Source organism: Ceratotherium simum, chromosome 17, assembly GCF_057802395.1.
Source record: "Ceratotherium simum simum isolate JZ-2026a chromosome 17, ASM5780239v1, whole genome shotgun sequence".
NCBI lineage: Eukaryota > Metazoa > Chordata > Mammalia > Perissodactyla > Rhinocerotidae > Ceratotherium > Ceratotherium simum.
In genome coordinates this window covers 49,830,355-49,847,536 of record NC_141916.1, presented here as the reverse complement: position 1 = coordinate 49,847,536, position 17,182 = coordinate 49,830,355, and the positions used below count along the sequence as shown (strand labels likewise).

At 33.2% G+C, this 17,182-nt stretch overlaps 1 protein-coding gene across 2 annotated transcripts in view; it reads right to left on the bottom strand.

Annotated features, from left to right (window-relative positions):
• Positions 1-2,965: 2,965 nt before the first annotated feature.
• LOC101388598 (killer cell lectin-like receptor 2) overlaps positions 2,966-17,182 on the bottom strand; it is a 55,424-nt gene continuing 41,207 nt past the window's right edge. The window contains exons 12-14 of one of the 2 annotated variants that reach the window (XR_015554999.1): positions 5,157-5,248; positions 3,274-3,369; positions 2,966-3,143 (exon numbers count right to left, since the gene is read on the bottom strand). The gene's annotated coding sequence lies outside the window, so the exon portion shown is untranslated. The remainder of the gene's footprint in view (positions 3,144-3,273; positions 3,370-5,156; positions 5,249-17,182) is intronic. The other variant, XR_015555003.1, reaches the window with a different exon arrangement.

Genomic DNA, 17,182 nt, shown 5'->3' with positions numbered 1-17,182 from the left:
GTAGCCAAAGCAATCCTGAGAAAAAAGCACAAGGCGGAGGCCTCACAATCCCTGAATTCAAAATACACTTCAAAACTATAGTAATCAAAACAGCACAGTACTGGCACAAAAGCAGACACACAGATCAATGGAACAGAACTGAAAGCCCAGAAACAAAAGCACACATCTATGGACAGCTAATTTTCGACAAAGGAGCCAAAAACGTACAATGGAAAAAGGAAAGTCTCTTCAATAAATGGTGTTGGGAAAACTGGACAGCCACATGCAAAACAATGAAAGTAGATCATTATCGTACACCATACACAAAAATTAACTCAAAATGAATTAAAGACTTGAATATAAGACCTGAAAAGATAAAACTCCTAGAAGAAAACATAGGCAGTACTCTCTTTGACATCAGTCTTGGTAGCATCTTGTTGAATATCCTGTCTCTTCAGGCAAGGGAAAAAAAAAAGAAAAAAGAAACTAATGAGACAACATCAAACTAAAAAGCTTCTACACAACAGGGGAAACCATGAAGAAAACAAAAAGACAACCCACCAACTGAGAGAACATATTTGCAAATCATATATGTGATAAGGGGTTAATATGCAAAATATATAAAGAACCCATACAACTCAACAACAAAAAATGAACAATCTGATCAAAAACTGGACTTAGGAAATGAACAGACATTTTTCAAAGGAAGATATACACATGGCCAACAGGCACATAAAAAGATGTTTAACATCACTAATTATTAGTGAAACTCAAATCAAAATCATAATGAGATATGACCTCACACCTCAGACATGTGATGAAATCATATCAAACTATGTGAGATGATGGATGTATTAACTAACCTTATTGTGAGAATCACTTTGCAATGTATACATATATCAAATAATTATGTGGTATATCTTAAACTTACACAGTGATATATGTCAATTATATTTCAATAATGCTGGGAAAAAATATGGTCTATGATGTCCTTATTCATGATCTACTACATAGTCTAATTTTTAATTATAGCACAGGCCTAAATAATGTGATGATTTTTAAATATTTATTAATAATAAAAATAGTAAAAAAAACCGGAGTTATATGCTTCTGATTCTGACTAATCTTTAAATGTGCATAAATACTACTTTCTGTTATTTTTAATACATCTCTATATGTAGATGAGTTCTGATGAACCTGGGATCCCTGGAAAATTATAACAAAATTTAGATATTTTGATTATTTCAGTTCTCCAAAGAACATAAACTTAGACTAAATTGCTCAATATATCTTCTCATATTGTTATAAATGTTTTAATTATTCAGATCCAAATGATTCCATCAGACAGTAATTTAAGAGATTCTGGGAAAATAATCCTTATAACTTATTATGATTAAGATATAGTTCCTTAGCTAAACAGCAATCCTTGGATTTACATATTTGAACTCTTAAACAGAGTGGAACATAGCTTTCTTGGATTAAGTAAAGATTAATTCAAATATTTGATGCTAAGATCTGAATTACAAAAGAATATTATAGGAAGTGACTCTTAATTACCTTGAAACTGGGAAAATGATAGGGAAAAAAGGAGAGGAGACTGTATCCATTAAATATATTGTTCTTGAGTAGGTTTGTGTGTGTTCATGTTTCCCTGCATGTAATGACACTGGAAAGAAGCAGGAAATAACTTTCTCTGAGTAGGTATTCATCTCCCTTTTCCCCTTCTTTTGGTAATATAATTCCTTTCTCCTGAGGAAAATGCTCTTCACGGTGTTTTGAAGGGATGGAGCACATGACTAAGGATAAACTGATTAGAAGCGTCATGCACAGGGCATTTTCACTGATATGACAGAAACCTATCATAATTATGGTGGTTCGGCTGACATTATATGAGTTTCTGCCAGTGGAGAAAACTATTCTGAAAATAAAGTCAAAGGTGGCTGACCAAATCTAAGAGCCCTCAGAGGAGAGAGCCCTGACCGTATTGTTGGGAGTTCATAAATGCAGCTTTACTAGAATCCAAAACTGCCCTTGCAGTCACCAGTTAAATGAGCCTATAAATTCCTTTGTTTTGTTTAAATTAGTTGGAGTTGAGCATCTATTACTCTTGCCCTTCAATCTGGCAAACATTAGAAGACTAAAAATGTTTATTGCTAGCACGGTGTGATGAAAAAGATCTTCTTATGCTTTGACAGTGGAAATGCAAATTAATACCTCATGTTTAGAAAGTAATCTTGCAAAATGTATTTTATTTAAAACATACAGACTCTCGAGCCCAGAAATCCTAACTCTGAGAATTTATTCCAATTCTGGGAATCTAGCCCACAAAAATTAAAGCATCAGTCTGTAAAAATGTATGTTGTAGGATTATTTATAACAGTAAAAATTTGGACTAAAGTGAATGCCCACCCAGAGGGGCTAGTTCAATAAACTACAGTAAATTCTCAACGTGGACTATGAGGTTATCATGAAAAAGAATGAATTACAGCTTGATTGTCAAAACTTACTTTCAAATGAGAAAGACAAGATGCAAGAAAGTGCATATAATATAGCCCCCCATTATAATGCAAACAATGAATTAGGTAGCTCCCCCTGCAGGTGGATGTAGGGAAAGATAGGAAAGAATACACACCATGCTGTAAGTATTCCTTACCAAGAGTAGCGCATGTGTGACAGGGGTGGGAGGAGGGAGAAGGTAAAGAAGTTATAAATATAGTGATGAAAACAGTCACCCAAATATTATTGGGTATAATTAACATAAGTAAAATTATTGATAGTAATTTCAAAGAAAAATTAAAAGATTGATCCAGTGAGCCTGAAAAACTTCCAGAGTCATTATATCCACTATTAATAATAAACTGAGATTCAATCTCAATATTAAGGGGAAAATATCCAAATTATAGAAATACAGAAGTGTGCAAATTTACAGTAAAATGGTATAAAGAACTCTTTTAGATTTGTCTTCAAACCAATGTCATCAGGAATACATAAAATAAACAGAGAAATATTAATGCTATTGGATTCAGACAGTAAATGTGCATGATTCACAGTGAAATGGAAAGGATATTAAATGGAATAAACATGTAGTTCTCCTTGTTAATAACTGTTTACTAAAGACTTTCTGCTTTGAATTCATGCATATTTTTCCTCAAGTCCAGAAAGGCCTAGAAATAAAAATATTTCTACTGTCAGAATGTGATTATCTCATTAGACTTACCCTTCATCCTCCCTTTGGGGGAAAAAGTATTTAGATAAAATTCAACATGAGGAACAACGTTTCTATAGAATACTTACACTTAGTTGCAAAAAATGCTGATATTCCCAAAAGAATGAAACACATAATTCCCAATATTACTGCAGCAATACATCCAGAAGACGTTGCTTGGAAATCTGTCCAAGAGAACGTGTAAATTGCAGAGGAATTATTGCAAGGCTTCAGTCAACAAGCTGTTACGTGAGAGCTTTGTCTCAAAAAAGCATACAGGTTAAGAATGGAACTACTGCATGAATTAGCATTGTCATTACATAGGTATTATAACCCACTCAGCTCACACAAGTATTTCATTTATAGAAAACTTACCATGTATTAGAAGTATTTGCCTCTTATTTTAAATTGTTGGTGCTACTGCCTTAAAGATTACTTAGTAATGTAGAGGAGCTCGGGGAAAGGGTATAATTTTCCCTTTTCTTTTCAAAATAACCATATACTTCTTAAAATCACCAATCTGTTCTTTTCTTCAAATGCTACGATCTGCATGGCATTTCCCTTATTTGGAATTACTTTCCTCCTAAATCTTATTATTGTTAGGGTAGAAAAGAGGATTACCAATAATAAAAGCTGTTGATTTTAAAATTTCGATGACTACTAGGATCCCTCCCCAGTCCACCATTGAGGAATGTAGTAACAGAGAATGTCTCTGGAAAATAAACAAACATCCAGGAAATACTGTGCAGTATAGTCAATTAGGAACTAGCCAAAATTCAATCCAAATGGTAAGGGAAAAATTCCAGACTATGGCAAAAGGAGATCTTTATGAAATGGAGAAAGGAGGAAATGGGAAAACACATTGCAGGTCCTAGAAAAGTCTTCTAAAGAAAAAAATCAGGTCTAAATTTAAAGGCATCCCTGATCTTCTGTCTTGCTTTCATCATGATGCTCCAAGTCACAGCCACATGTGGTCTGAACTATCACAAAAGCCTGCTTACTGGTCTTGCTTTAGTACCATGACTCAAAGACAATAAATGTTCTTAACTAGTTGAATGAATCACTCAGGAACAAACTGAGAAACTATGTGAAGATTGTCCTGGTGAAAAGTTCTTCTTTGCTAAACCTCAAGAAGAAAAATGCATAGTCCGGGGAAAAAAAAAGTAGTATTTGGAACATATTCTCTATATATACACATAAATATATACTTTATATACACACACTTATATATATATATATAAATTAATAGCAACTACCAAAAATTGAATGCCTATCATGTGGTAATGGCTTTACTAATATAAACTCCATTAGTCCCAACAATAACTCTAAGATTTTTGTCATTCTCATTTTACAGATGAGAAATCTGAGGTGTAGATATTAGTAATTAAGTAATTGGTCTACTGTTGCATAGCTAATTATTGGTGGAAAATATTAAAACCAAATTCCATCTGCCTCTAAAACACATTGTACTAAGTTACCTCCAACTTCCAGGGATGACAATTTGAAGTGAAGGCACCATTTCGAAGGAAAACAGGTATTTTTCTAAGAGAAGTATACTCAAGTTCAGGTTAGGATACTCTTCTATTGGACCTATTGAATTCTGCAAAACTCTGAACTTTCTGCAAGTAATAAGCCACACCTAAGTGCTGTTGATATATTAGTAAACTAAAGAGAAAACATTATTTGACATTGTGAAGCTTATTCTGCAGTGAGCCTGTGGGTAATCATGAGATCGAATGGAGAAAAGTTGTCAGCGGAAGGGAGGCTTCAAAATGGGCATCAACCCACATACCACTATTGCTTTCATTCTTACTTTCTTCTTTTAATTATCTTCCAAAATTAAATTTTGGAGATTAACAGGACTTTTTCATTCAGATGAGGACGCTAAGCATATATTCTTTTGACAGGAGTTATGTGAACAGAAACTTCAAAGTAAGATCTTATAAAGGCTGAAACATATGCAAATATTTACCTTCTCCTTTAGACGTTCAAGTCTGTTATCTGTCTGTGAGTTAGAGGTGATATGTGCAAACTTCATGTAAACCATCTTCTTTTCACTGTTTTCTAGGAAATAAAGGAGAACAAAAGTTCACTCTCATCATAATAACTTCATAAAATAAATATTTGTGTTATAATCTAAACAAAGATGAATATCCAATTTTAAATAAATATCAATAATTTTCAAATAATAGCTCTCAAAAAGAAGTAACCACATAATTTCTGGTTTCTTGGACAAGCATTTATTAAGTACCTGCTGTTGCCTGATAAGTGTGCTGAGAATGCATTTTTCAATTCTTCTTTATCAATATAATGTTCTGTAACTTCAATTTACCAATTGAATAAAGGTGTTAAAAAAAAGGCAGCTAGGTATATCACAAAGAGATTAAGGCAATAATGGTGTCTTCTGAGTTGTCATTTTCTAAGTCAGACATCCATACCATTTATATCATTGTTTATGCTCAAAGAACTGATCACATTGAACTGATATTTTCATAAAATCAAATCAAAGCCTCTTGTTCAAAACAGGCTGATCCCTATACATTGAGAGCTAAACAACAGCCAAAAAAATAATCCCTCAGTAAATAAAGTAATCATTAAAACATGTTCTGTAAGGGATTTGATATCTGGTTCTGTGAATATGTACAACTCTTTGAATCCATCCACTTAATCTAATTTCTGGTAACTGACACAGTTTCCCCACAATATCATTTTTAGGCACAATCAGTACTGCTCTTTTCATTTAGGTAAAAATAACAACAATAATAATAATTGGCACTCATTATGTGTCAGGCACTATTCCAGGTATTTATATGTATTAGCTTGTTGACTCCTCACAAGTCTTTATGATAGACACTGTAAAGATATATATCCCATTTTACAGAAGAGGAAACTGAGGCACAAAAAAGTGCAGAAAAATCTATTGAGCTATATATACTAAATGGAATTACAAATATATGTAAAAAGAACATGGGCACAAGATATACGACTATATTCATATATTTCTGGTAGAAACTTTAATTAATGATAAGAATATGGAGGCTTATCCCAAAAGTTTCCTTGGCACCATTTGTCTCTTGTATGTGTGGGTCTATGCATGCCTATCTCATAGACCAAATTCCATTAAACTACAAAGAAAAAAACCCCAAGCATCTCTCTAGTATCAGTGCATGTAACTTAATCAGCTCTTGTGATGTATATTTTATAGAAAACTATATTTAATACAAAATAGATATGATGAAACTTAATTCCCAAGAGGGTATAATAAATTATTAAATTGTACTTATAGCCTCTTATCCTGAGATCATCTCACCTCTGTGTGGTTTATGCCTCATGGTTTGGTGTTCCAGGTCCTGGGCAGGAAGTCTGTCTTACTAACCAGCAAGTTAGCAAAGAGACAATACGAGCAGAGAAAGGAGAGTCTAATTGCTCTGTGATGTTCCAGCTAACCCCTGCAGAGGAAGTCTCCTCGCACAGTCACATTCAGGTTGCTCTCCCTTCACACCATAGGTGAAATGACGAGGATATTTAAAGTCTGCACACTATCAGATCTTACGATCCTGTATTCAATAAGTACATTTGAGTCTACGACCCACTGTTGCTGAGCTATGAAAATGGGCATAACACCAAAAGGTAGAAATTTTTACATTTTTCTCAGAATTCTTGCCAATTTTATTTCAAGAATTGGGATGCACATTTTTAAGGGATTTTTAACCTAAAAAGTATAATTCTCTCAGGTAGATCTAAAAATTATTTTTCTTTCTTCATGAAAGTCACACAGTCATTAATTCATTCTTTTAATATATATTTACTGATCACATAATTTTATGCCAGGCTATGTTCTAGAAGCTAGGAATACAGCAGTCAACAAATATATCAAGTAAATGAATATCTCTATGCTTGTGAAGTTTATTTTGCAGTAAGAGGAAGACAGTAAACAAGTCAAAAGCATGTTAAATTGTGACTTTAAAAACTAAGAAAAATATATCGGAAGAGGGGCAGAGAGCCTGGTGGTAGTAATAGAAGATCTCACTTGAGAAGAAAACACTTCAATAAAATCCTAAAAGATATGAGAAGAGATTATGAGTCTAAATGTAGATTAGCTCCCTCAGAGCAGAAACAATGTCTTCTTATTCACCATATAAATAAGAATTGAATAAATTCGTTTAGAACAACTTCTGTGTGCTTACTATTTTGTCAATAAATAAAATTATTCAATACTCATGCAAGCAAAGACAAATCAAAATTACAGAGACAGAGATCAAAACACATATGGATAGTTTGTTTAATAACAAGACATTTCAAAGACGTGAGTTGTATAGTTATTCTATTTTCTTCGGCCCCTGCTTACAACTCTAGCTATTCTCTGCTTTTTTTCTCTAATTTTATACTCTGCATTCATTTCATTGACTCCACTATTTTGACTTGAGCCCATTCCTTCTCCTGTCTGCACAATTCCACTCCTCTCACTCATCTCTCTTCTCTCTTCCCAAACCATAGCTGGATAAATACCATGTGTTTTTCAGGCATTAGATGAAAAAAAAGAAAATCACTTATTTAGGAAAGCTTTTACTGATACTTAAACTAGGTTATAATCTCACTATATGTTCCCATTATTCCCAATATTCCCTATCATAAAAATATTATGACTTCGTGCTTATTTCTCACTGTTCCCATTAGATTATATAACCTGTGAGGTTTGAGACCTGACTTGCTTATTAATCTATCCTTGCCAATCACAGCATCTGGCACATTTTAAACACTGAATACATATGTGTTACATTATCTTATAAAAAAATAATAAATGAATTTATTTTTATAAAGATTTTGTGAAGTAGGTAGGGAATTTTATATTCAAGTTCACAGAAATTAAATAGCTTACTCAATGTCACAGTGAAATGTGAACAGGGGAGCTAAGTTCTTTGTCTTACTACCAAAATAGGTGCTCTTGTCAAACTTAGATCTTTACCTATATGAAATCAAAGTTAAACCTAGAAAGCTCATAAAACTTCTAATATAAGCTCAAGCATCTCCCTAAATAAAACATTTTATTGATTTATAATTTACATACAGTAATTTTCATCATTTTTAAGCGTACAGTTTGATAAGTTTTAACAGATGTATATAGTTTGTACCTCCATGCATATTGGAGATATAGAACATTTCCATCTCCCAAAAAGTTACCTCATGCCTCTTTGTAGACAATCGTCTCCCACCAACCTTTCTCCAGACAACTACAGGCAACCACTAATCTAATTTCTTGCTCTATAAGTTTGCTTTTTCTACAACATCATAGGAATGGATTCATAGTGATATGAAGGCTTTTTTTTTTAAAAGGTCTACTTTTTTATTTTATTTTTTCCCCCAAAGCCCCACTAAATAGTTGTATGTCATAGCTGCACATCCTTCTAGTTGCTGTATGTGGAACGTGGCCTCAGCATGGCCGGAGAAGCAGTGCGTCCGTGCGCGCCCGGGATCCGAACCTGGGCCGCCAGCAGGGGAGTACACGCACTTAACTGCTAAGCCACGGGGCCAGCCCTGAAGGCTTTTGATTATGACTTTTTTCTCTTATCATAAAGCTATTGAGATTTATGAATGTTGTTGTATGTATCAGTAGTTCATTCCTTTTTATAGCTGAGATATTTCCATTGTATGAATTGTTATTCATTCACCGATTGTTCAATTGTTATCCATTCACAAGTTGGTGGACTTTTGGGCTGCTTCTAGTTTTTGGTGATTATGAATAAAAAAGCCATAACATTCACATTATAGGGCTTTGTGTAGATATATGTTTTCATTTCTCTTCTGTAAATATCTAGGTGTGAATTCTAGGTCCTATAGTAAGTGTATATTTAACTTTATAAGAAATGTCTAATTGCCTTCCAAAGTGGCTTTACCATTTGTGGACTTTGGGAGGGAGAGAATTACTGTCTATTCCAGGGAATGTTCCATGTGCACCTGAAAAGAATATGTTTTCTTCTATTGTTGAGTGGAGTGATATATATATAAATGTCACTTAGGTCAATTTAGTTTCTAGTGCTCTTCCAGATTTTCTATATCCTTACTTACTTTTGTCTAAATATTCTAAATTATTATTGAAAGAAGTATGTTGAAATGTCCCAATACAAGTGAAGATTTGCTTATTTCTCCTTTCAATTTTTTTATTCTTTGTGGTTCATTTGAGATAAGTTATGTTGAAGCATCTTCAAGTTTACTGGAAATTTCCCCTACCTTGAGTCTAGTTTTCTGGTATGCCCAAGGAAGAAATTCTTTTTTTCTGATACCACAGTTCTACACATGATATTTCTATTTGGCTCTTTTTTATATAGTTTCCACTTCTCTAATAATTTCACCATATTTTCATGCATGCTTTCCACTAGTTTTTTTGACATATTAAAAAAGTTATTATAAAAGTTTCTCACTGATAATTCAAGCATCTTGAATATACCTGAGCTAATTTCAGCTATTTTTTCTTTTGAGAATGGACTATTTTCTTGATTTTTGCATGTTTGTATCTACTAATTTTTTTTTGAACGGTAAACATTGTATGTCTGGCCAGAAATGGAGACATCTCTTATTCTGTAAGGCTATTATTGTGGGACCACATGTCGATTTATGTTATTGTTTCTGTGGTCTATTCAGTACACCACAGACTTGAAGTTCTTCTAGCAATGTGCTACTGCTACCTAGCACTTAATGTGGGATCGGGGGAACTGGAGGGTGTCTCTGAGTGTTTTTGTTCCACTCTCTAATTTCAACAGGTCCTGTACACCTGCACTTGGAAGAGAGTCTCTCCACAAAGAAATGGTAAGATATTCCATACTATTGGATTGGAAGAATTAATATAGTTCACATGTCCATATTTCCTAAAGCAATCTACAGATTCAACGCAAATGTTATCAAAGTTCTAATGACATTTTTCACAGAAATAGAACAAAGAATCCTAAAATTTATACAGAATAAGGAAAGATCCCAAATAGCCAAAGGAATCCTGAGAAAAAAGAACAAAGCTGGAGGAAAAAAAACAAAATTCCCTCATTTCAAAATATACTACAAAGCTATAGTAATAAAACAGCATGGTATTGGCACAAAAACAGACACACAGATCAATGGAAAAGGATCAAGAGCCCAGAAATAAACCCACACATCTATGGACAGCTAATTTTTGACAGGGGGAGCCAAAAATATACAATGGAGAAAGGAAAGTCTCTTCAATAAATGAATGGTGCTGGGAAAACCGCACAGCCACATACAAAAGAATGGAAGTAGACCATTATCTTACACCATACACAAAAATTGACTCAAAATGGATTAAAGACTGGAATGTAAGACCTGAAACCATGAAACTTCTAGAAGCAAACATAGGCAGTACGATCTTTGACATCAGTCTTAGTAGCATATTTTCAAGTACCATGTCTGTCTGGGCAAGAGAAATGTTAGAAAAAAATTAACAAATGGAACTACATCGAACTAAAAAGCTTCTGCACAGCAAAGGAAACCACCAACAAAACAAAAAGCTAACCCAGCAATTGGGAGAAGATACTTGCAAACTATACATCTGATAAGGGGTTAATATCCAAAATACATAAAGAACTCATACATCTCAACAACAAAAAAGCTAACAACCCAATTAAAAAATGGCAAAAGATCTGAACAGACATTTCTCCAAAGAAGACATACAGATGGCCAACAGGCACGTGAAAAGATATTGAACATCACTAAGAGGGAAATGCAAATCAAAACTACAAGGAGATGTCATCTCACACCAATCACAATGGCTATAATTAACAAGACAGGAAATAACAAGTGTTAGAGAGGATATAGGAAAAAGGAAACTCTCATACAATGCTGGTGGGAGTGAAAACTGGTGCAGTCACTATGGAAAACAGTATGGAGCTTTCTCAAAAAATTAAGAATAGAACTACCATATGAACCAGTTATTCCACTGCTGGCTATTTATCCAAAGAACATGAAAACACGAATGCATAAAGACATATGAATGCAACATTATTCACAATAGCGAGGACTTGAAAGCAACCTAAGTGCCCATCAAGGAACGAATGGTTAAAGAAGATGTGATGATGGAATACTACTCAGTCATAAAAGAGGATGAAATCTTGCCATTAGTGACAACATGGATGGAACTTGAGTGTATTATGCTAAGTGAAATAAGTCAGAGGGAGAAAGCCAAATACCATATGATCTTACTCATAAATAGAAGATAAAAACGACAACAAAAATTCACATAGAGACAGAAATTGGATTGATAGTTACCAAAGGGGAATGGTGGGAGGGAGGAGGCTGAAAGGGGTGATTATTCACATGTGTATGTTGATGGATTGTAGTCTTTGGGTGGTGAACCTGATGTACTCTACACAGAAATTGAGATATAATGATGTACGCCTGAAATTTACATAATGTTATAGACCAATGTTACTGCAATAAAAAACAATAAATGAATTGTCATATGAACAATGAACTGGCATGGCTGGAGTGGGCAGGCCCTGGTCAGCAAAAAAAAAAAAAAAGAAGAAGGGAGACCCTCTCTAATCTCTTGTCCCTTCTCCACTGGTAGACTTGTATTCTGTTACATTAAATATGATAATGTTGGGAGAAAGTAGAAATTCTAAGTTCTCTTGGACTATCCTCAGTCTTGGGCAGGTTCTATGTTATTGTCAAATTCAGAATACTCTAATACTGTAATGGTGGTGTGTAAGTCACTTAATTCTAACATAAAGGCTAAAAGAAAAAAGTTAAAAATGACTATAGTTACAATAATTTGTTAATGGATACACAATATAAAAAAATATAAATTGTATACATCAAAAACATAAAACATGTGGAGGGGAGAAAAAGAGTACACTTTTTACATTCCATTGAAGTTAAGTTGCTATCAGCTTAAAACAGATACTTATAAGATGTTTTATGTAAACCTCATGGTAACCACAAAGCAAAGTCCTATAACAGATACACAAAAGATAAAGATAAAAGAATTAAAGCATTTTACTACAGAAAATCATCAAATCACAAAGAAAGACAGCAAGAGAGGAAGAAAGGAACAAGGGAATTCCAAACTAGCCTGAGGACAACTAATGACATAGCAATAGTAGGTCTTTACCTATCAATAATTACTCTAAATCTAAGTGGATTAAATCCTACAATCAAAAGACGTATACTGGGTAAATGGATAAAGAAACAAGACTCAACTATCAGCTTGCTACAAGAGACTTGGTCCAGCTTTAAGGACACACACACTCACAAACTGAAGAGGTGAAAAAAATATTTCATGTAAATGGAAACCAAAAGAAAGCAGAAGTAGCTATTTTTATACCAGACAAAATAAATTTAAGTTAAAAACTGTAACAAGAGACAAAGGAGGTCATTATATAATGATAAAGGGGTCAATTCAACAAGAAAATACAACAAAGGTGAATATACATGTACCCAACTTCAGAACACCTAAATATATTAAGCAAATATAAACAGATATGAAGGTAGAAATAGACAGCTATGCAATAATATTAGGAGACTTTAATACACCAATTTCAGCAATGGATAGATCATCCAGACAGAAAATCATAAGGAAATATTGAACTTAAACTACACTTTAGACCAAATGGACCTAACAGATATATACAGAACAATCCATTTAACAGCAGCAGAATACACATTCTTCTCAAGTGCACACAGAACATTCTCCAGTATAGATCACATGATAGGTCATAAAACACGTATGAATGAATTTAAGAAGGTTGATATATTGGGCATTCTTTTCTAACCACAATGGTATGAAACTAAATATTATACCATAGAGGAGGAAAGGAGAAAAATTCACAAATATGTGGAAACTAAACAACACACTCTTGAAAAGTCAACAGATTAAAAAAGAAATCAAAAGGGAACACAACCAAAATCTTGAGATAAACAAAAATGGAAACACAGCATACCACAAATTATGGAATAAAGCAAAAGCTGTTCTAAGAACAAAGTCTACAGTGATAAATTCCTACTTTAAGAAAAAGAAAGATCTCAAATAAACAAACTTACTTTACATCTCAAGTCACTAGAAAAAGAAGAAACTAAGAGCAAAGTTGACAGAAAACAGGAAATAACAAACATCAGAGCAGAAATAATTAAAATAGAGAATTGAAAGACAATAGAAAATATCAATGAAACTAAGAGCTGCTTTTTGAAAAGATAAACAAAACTGACAAACGTTTAGCTAGACGAACCAAGAAAAAAAAGATGACCCAAATAAATAAAATTATGAATAAAAGAGGAACATTACAACTGATATCATGTAAATACAGAGGACTCTAAGAGACTACTATGAACAACTATATACCAACATACTGGATATCCTAGAAAAATAGATAAATTTCTAGAAACATACAGCCTACCAAGACTGAATCCTGAAGAAATAGCATATCTGAATAAATGTATAGGTAGTAAGAAGACCGAATCTGTAATCAAAAAGCTCCCAAAACAAAAAAGCCAGGGACCAGATGGATTCCCTGGTGAATTCTACCATACATTTCAAGAATTAATGTCACTCCTTCTCAAACTCTTCCAAAAAATAAAAGAGAAGGAAATACTTCCAAACTCATTTTATTAGGCCAGAATTACCCTGATGTCAAAGTCAGAGAAAGACATTACAAAAAAAATTCAAGTCTATATCCTGATAAACATCCATGCAAAAATCCTCAACAAAATATTAGCAAACTGATTTCAACAATACATTAAAAGAATCACACACCATGGTAGAGTGTGATTTGTTTCAGAAGTGCAAGAATGTTTCAACATACACACATCTATAAATGTGATACACCACATTAACAGAAAGAAGATAAAATCATATGATCATTTCAATAGAGGCAGAAAAAGCATTTGACAAAATTCAACATCCTTTCATAATAAAAATTCTCAACAAATTAGGTATAAAAGGAATGTATTTCAACAAAATAAAAGACATATGAGAGGTCTAAGATAATATCACACTCAACAGTAAAAAGCTAAAAGCCTTTTGTCTAAGATCAGTTACAATAGAAGGGTGCTCACTTTCACCACTTCTATTCAAAATAGCAGTGAAAGTCCTAGCCAGAGCAATTAGGCAAGAAAAAGAAATAAAGGCAAGATTAAGAAAAGAATAAGTAAACATGTCTTTGCAAATGACATAATCTTATATCTAGAGACCCCTACAGACTCTACTAAAAACGTATAAGAACTAATAAATTAATTCAATAAAATTGCAGTATGCATAATTAACATACAAAAATCAGTTGCATTTCTATACACTAACCAAAAAATATCTGAAAGAGAAATTAAAAATTCAATCCCTTTTACAATAGCATCCAAAAGAATAAAAAATTTAGAAATAAATTTAACCAATGAAGTGAAAGATCTGTATACTGAAAACTAAAAGACATTGATGAAAGAAATTGAAGACACAAACAAATGGAAAGATATTCTATGTCTTGGATTGGCAAAAAATCATATTCTTAAAATATCCATACAACCCAAAGTGATCTATGAATTCAATGCAATTTCTATAAAAATTCCAGTTCAATTTCACAGAAATAGGAAAAAAAATCCTAAAATTTTTGTGGAACCACAAAAGACCCCAAATAACCAACACAACCCTAAGAAACAACAAAGTTGGAGACATCACACTTTCTGATTTCAAACTATACTACAAAACTATAGTATCAAAACAATATAGTATTGGCATGTAAAACAGATACACATATCAGAGGAACTTCAGAATAGAGAGCCCAGAAATAAATTCACACATAGACAGTCAACTAATCTTTGACAAGGGTACCAAGAACACAAAATGGGTAAAAGACAATCTCTTCAAAAATGGGTTCTGGGAAAACTGGATATCCACATGCCAAAGAATGACATTGACCTTTATCTTATACCACTCACAAAAATTAACATGAAATAGATTAAACACTTAAATGTAAGATTTGAACTTGTAAAACTTCTAGAGGAAAACAGGGAAAAAGCTCCTTGGTTGGCATTGTCTTGGCAATGATTTTTTGGATATGACAACAAAAGCATAGGCAACAAAAGAAAAATAGAGAATGGGGACTATATCAAACTAAAAAGCTTTGGCATGCAATGGAAACAACAAAATGAAAAGGTAACCTACAGAATAGGAGAAAATAATTGCAAACTATATAGCTAATAAGGGTTTAATATCAAAAATATATAACAAATTCATACAACTCAATAAAAAATCAAATAATACAATTAAGAAATGGGCAAATAATCTGAAGAGACATTTTTCCAAAGAAGATATTCAAATGGATAACAGGTATATGAAAAGGTGTTCAACATCACTCATAATTATGGAAATGCAAATCAAAACTGCAAGATATCACCTCACACCTGTTAAAATGGCTATCACCAAAAAAGACAAGGGATAATAAGTATTCGTGAGGATATGGAGAAAAGGAATCTCTTGTACTCTATTGATGGGAATGTATACCAGTACAACCACTGTTGAAAACAGTGTGGAACCTCCTCCAAAAAATTAAAAATAGAACTACCATATGATCTAGTATATCCAACTCCTGGATATATAGCTGAAGGAAAGAAAATCAGTATCTTGAAAAGATATCTGCACTCCCATGTTCATTACAGCATTATTCACAATAACCAAAATATTGAAATAACCTAGCCATTTGTTGATAGATGAGTAGATAAAGAAAATGTGGTATATATATACAACAGAACATTATTCTGCCATGAGAAAGAAGGAAATTCTGCCATTTGCAATAACACGGATGAAACTTGAAGGCTTTATGTTAAGTGAAATAAGTCAGAGAGAGACAAATGCTGTTTGGTATCACTTATAAGTAAAATCTAAAAAATAGTCAAACTCCTAGAAACAGAGTAGAATGATGGTTGCCATGGGTTGGAGGGTGAGGGAACTGAGGATATGTTGGTCAAAAAGTACAAACTTGCAGTTTTAAGATGAGTAAGCTCTAAGCATCTAATGTGCAGCATGGTGACTATAGTCAATAATCCTGTATTGTATATTTTAAATTTGCTAAAAGAAGACATCTGAAGTATTCTCATGCACACACAAAAGGTAGCTATGTGAGCTGATGGATTTTTTAATTAACTTGATTGTGGAAATCATTTCACAATGTATATGTCTAACAAATCATCACAATGTACACTTTAAACATAGACAATTTTGTCAATTATATTCAATCAATCCAGGGAAAAAGTTGGCTTTATTTTTTTCTCTAGTGAGTAAGATTGGCCCTGAGCTAACATCTGTGCCCATCTTCCTCTATTTTACATGAGGGACGCCACCACAGTATGGCTTGACAAGCAGTGTGTATGTCTGCATCTGGGATCCGAATCTGTGAACCCTGGGCCTCCGAAGCAGAGTGCGTAAACTTAACCACAATGCCAACCAGGCCAGCCCTGAAAATGTTTTTAAATAATATAATAAATAAATAAAACTAAAACATGTTTAAAAGAATAAAAGTCTAATGATTTCAACATTTTTTTAAATTTTTTGTTTATTGCAGAAACATTGGTTTATAGCATTTCAGGTGTACATCATTATACTTCTATTTCTGCATAGATTACATCATGTTCACCACCCAAATACTAATTACAACCCATCACCACACACATGTGTCAAATTATCCCTTTCACCCTCCTCCCTCCTCCCTTCCCCTCTGGTAACCACCAATCCAATCTCTGTCTTTATGTGTTTGTTTATTGTTGTTATTATCTACTACTTAATGAAGTAAATCATATGGTATTTGATCTTCACAATGGAATACTACTTAGCCATAAGAAACGATGAAATCCAGCCATTTGTGACAACATGGATGGACATTGAGGGCATTATGCAAAGTGAAATAATAAGTCAGAGGGAGAAGGTCAAATACCATATGATTTCAACATATTTTTTAAGTAATATTTTCTCTTAGCCTTATAAGGAAAAATCTAGGGAATAATGTCTTATATTAA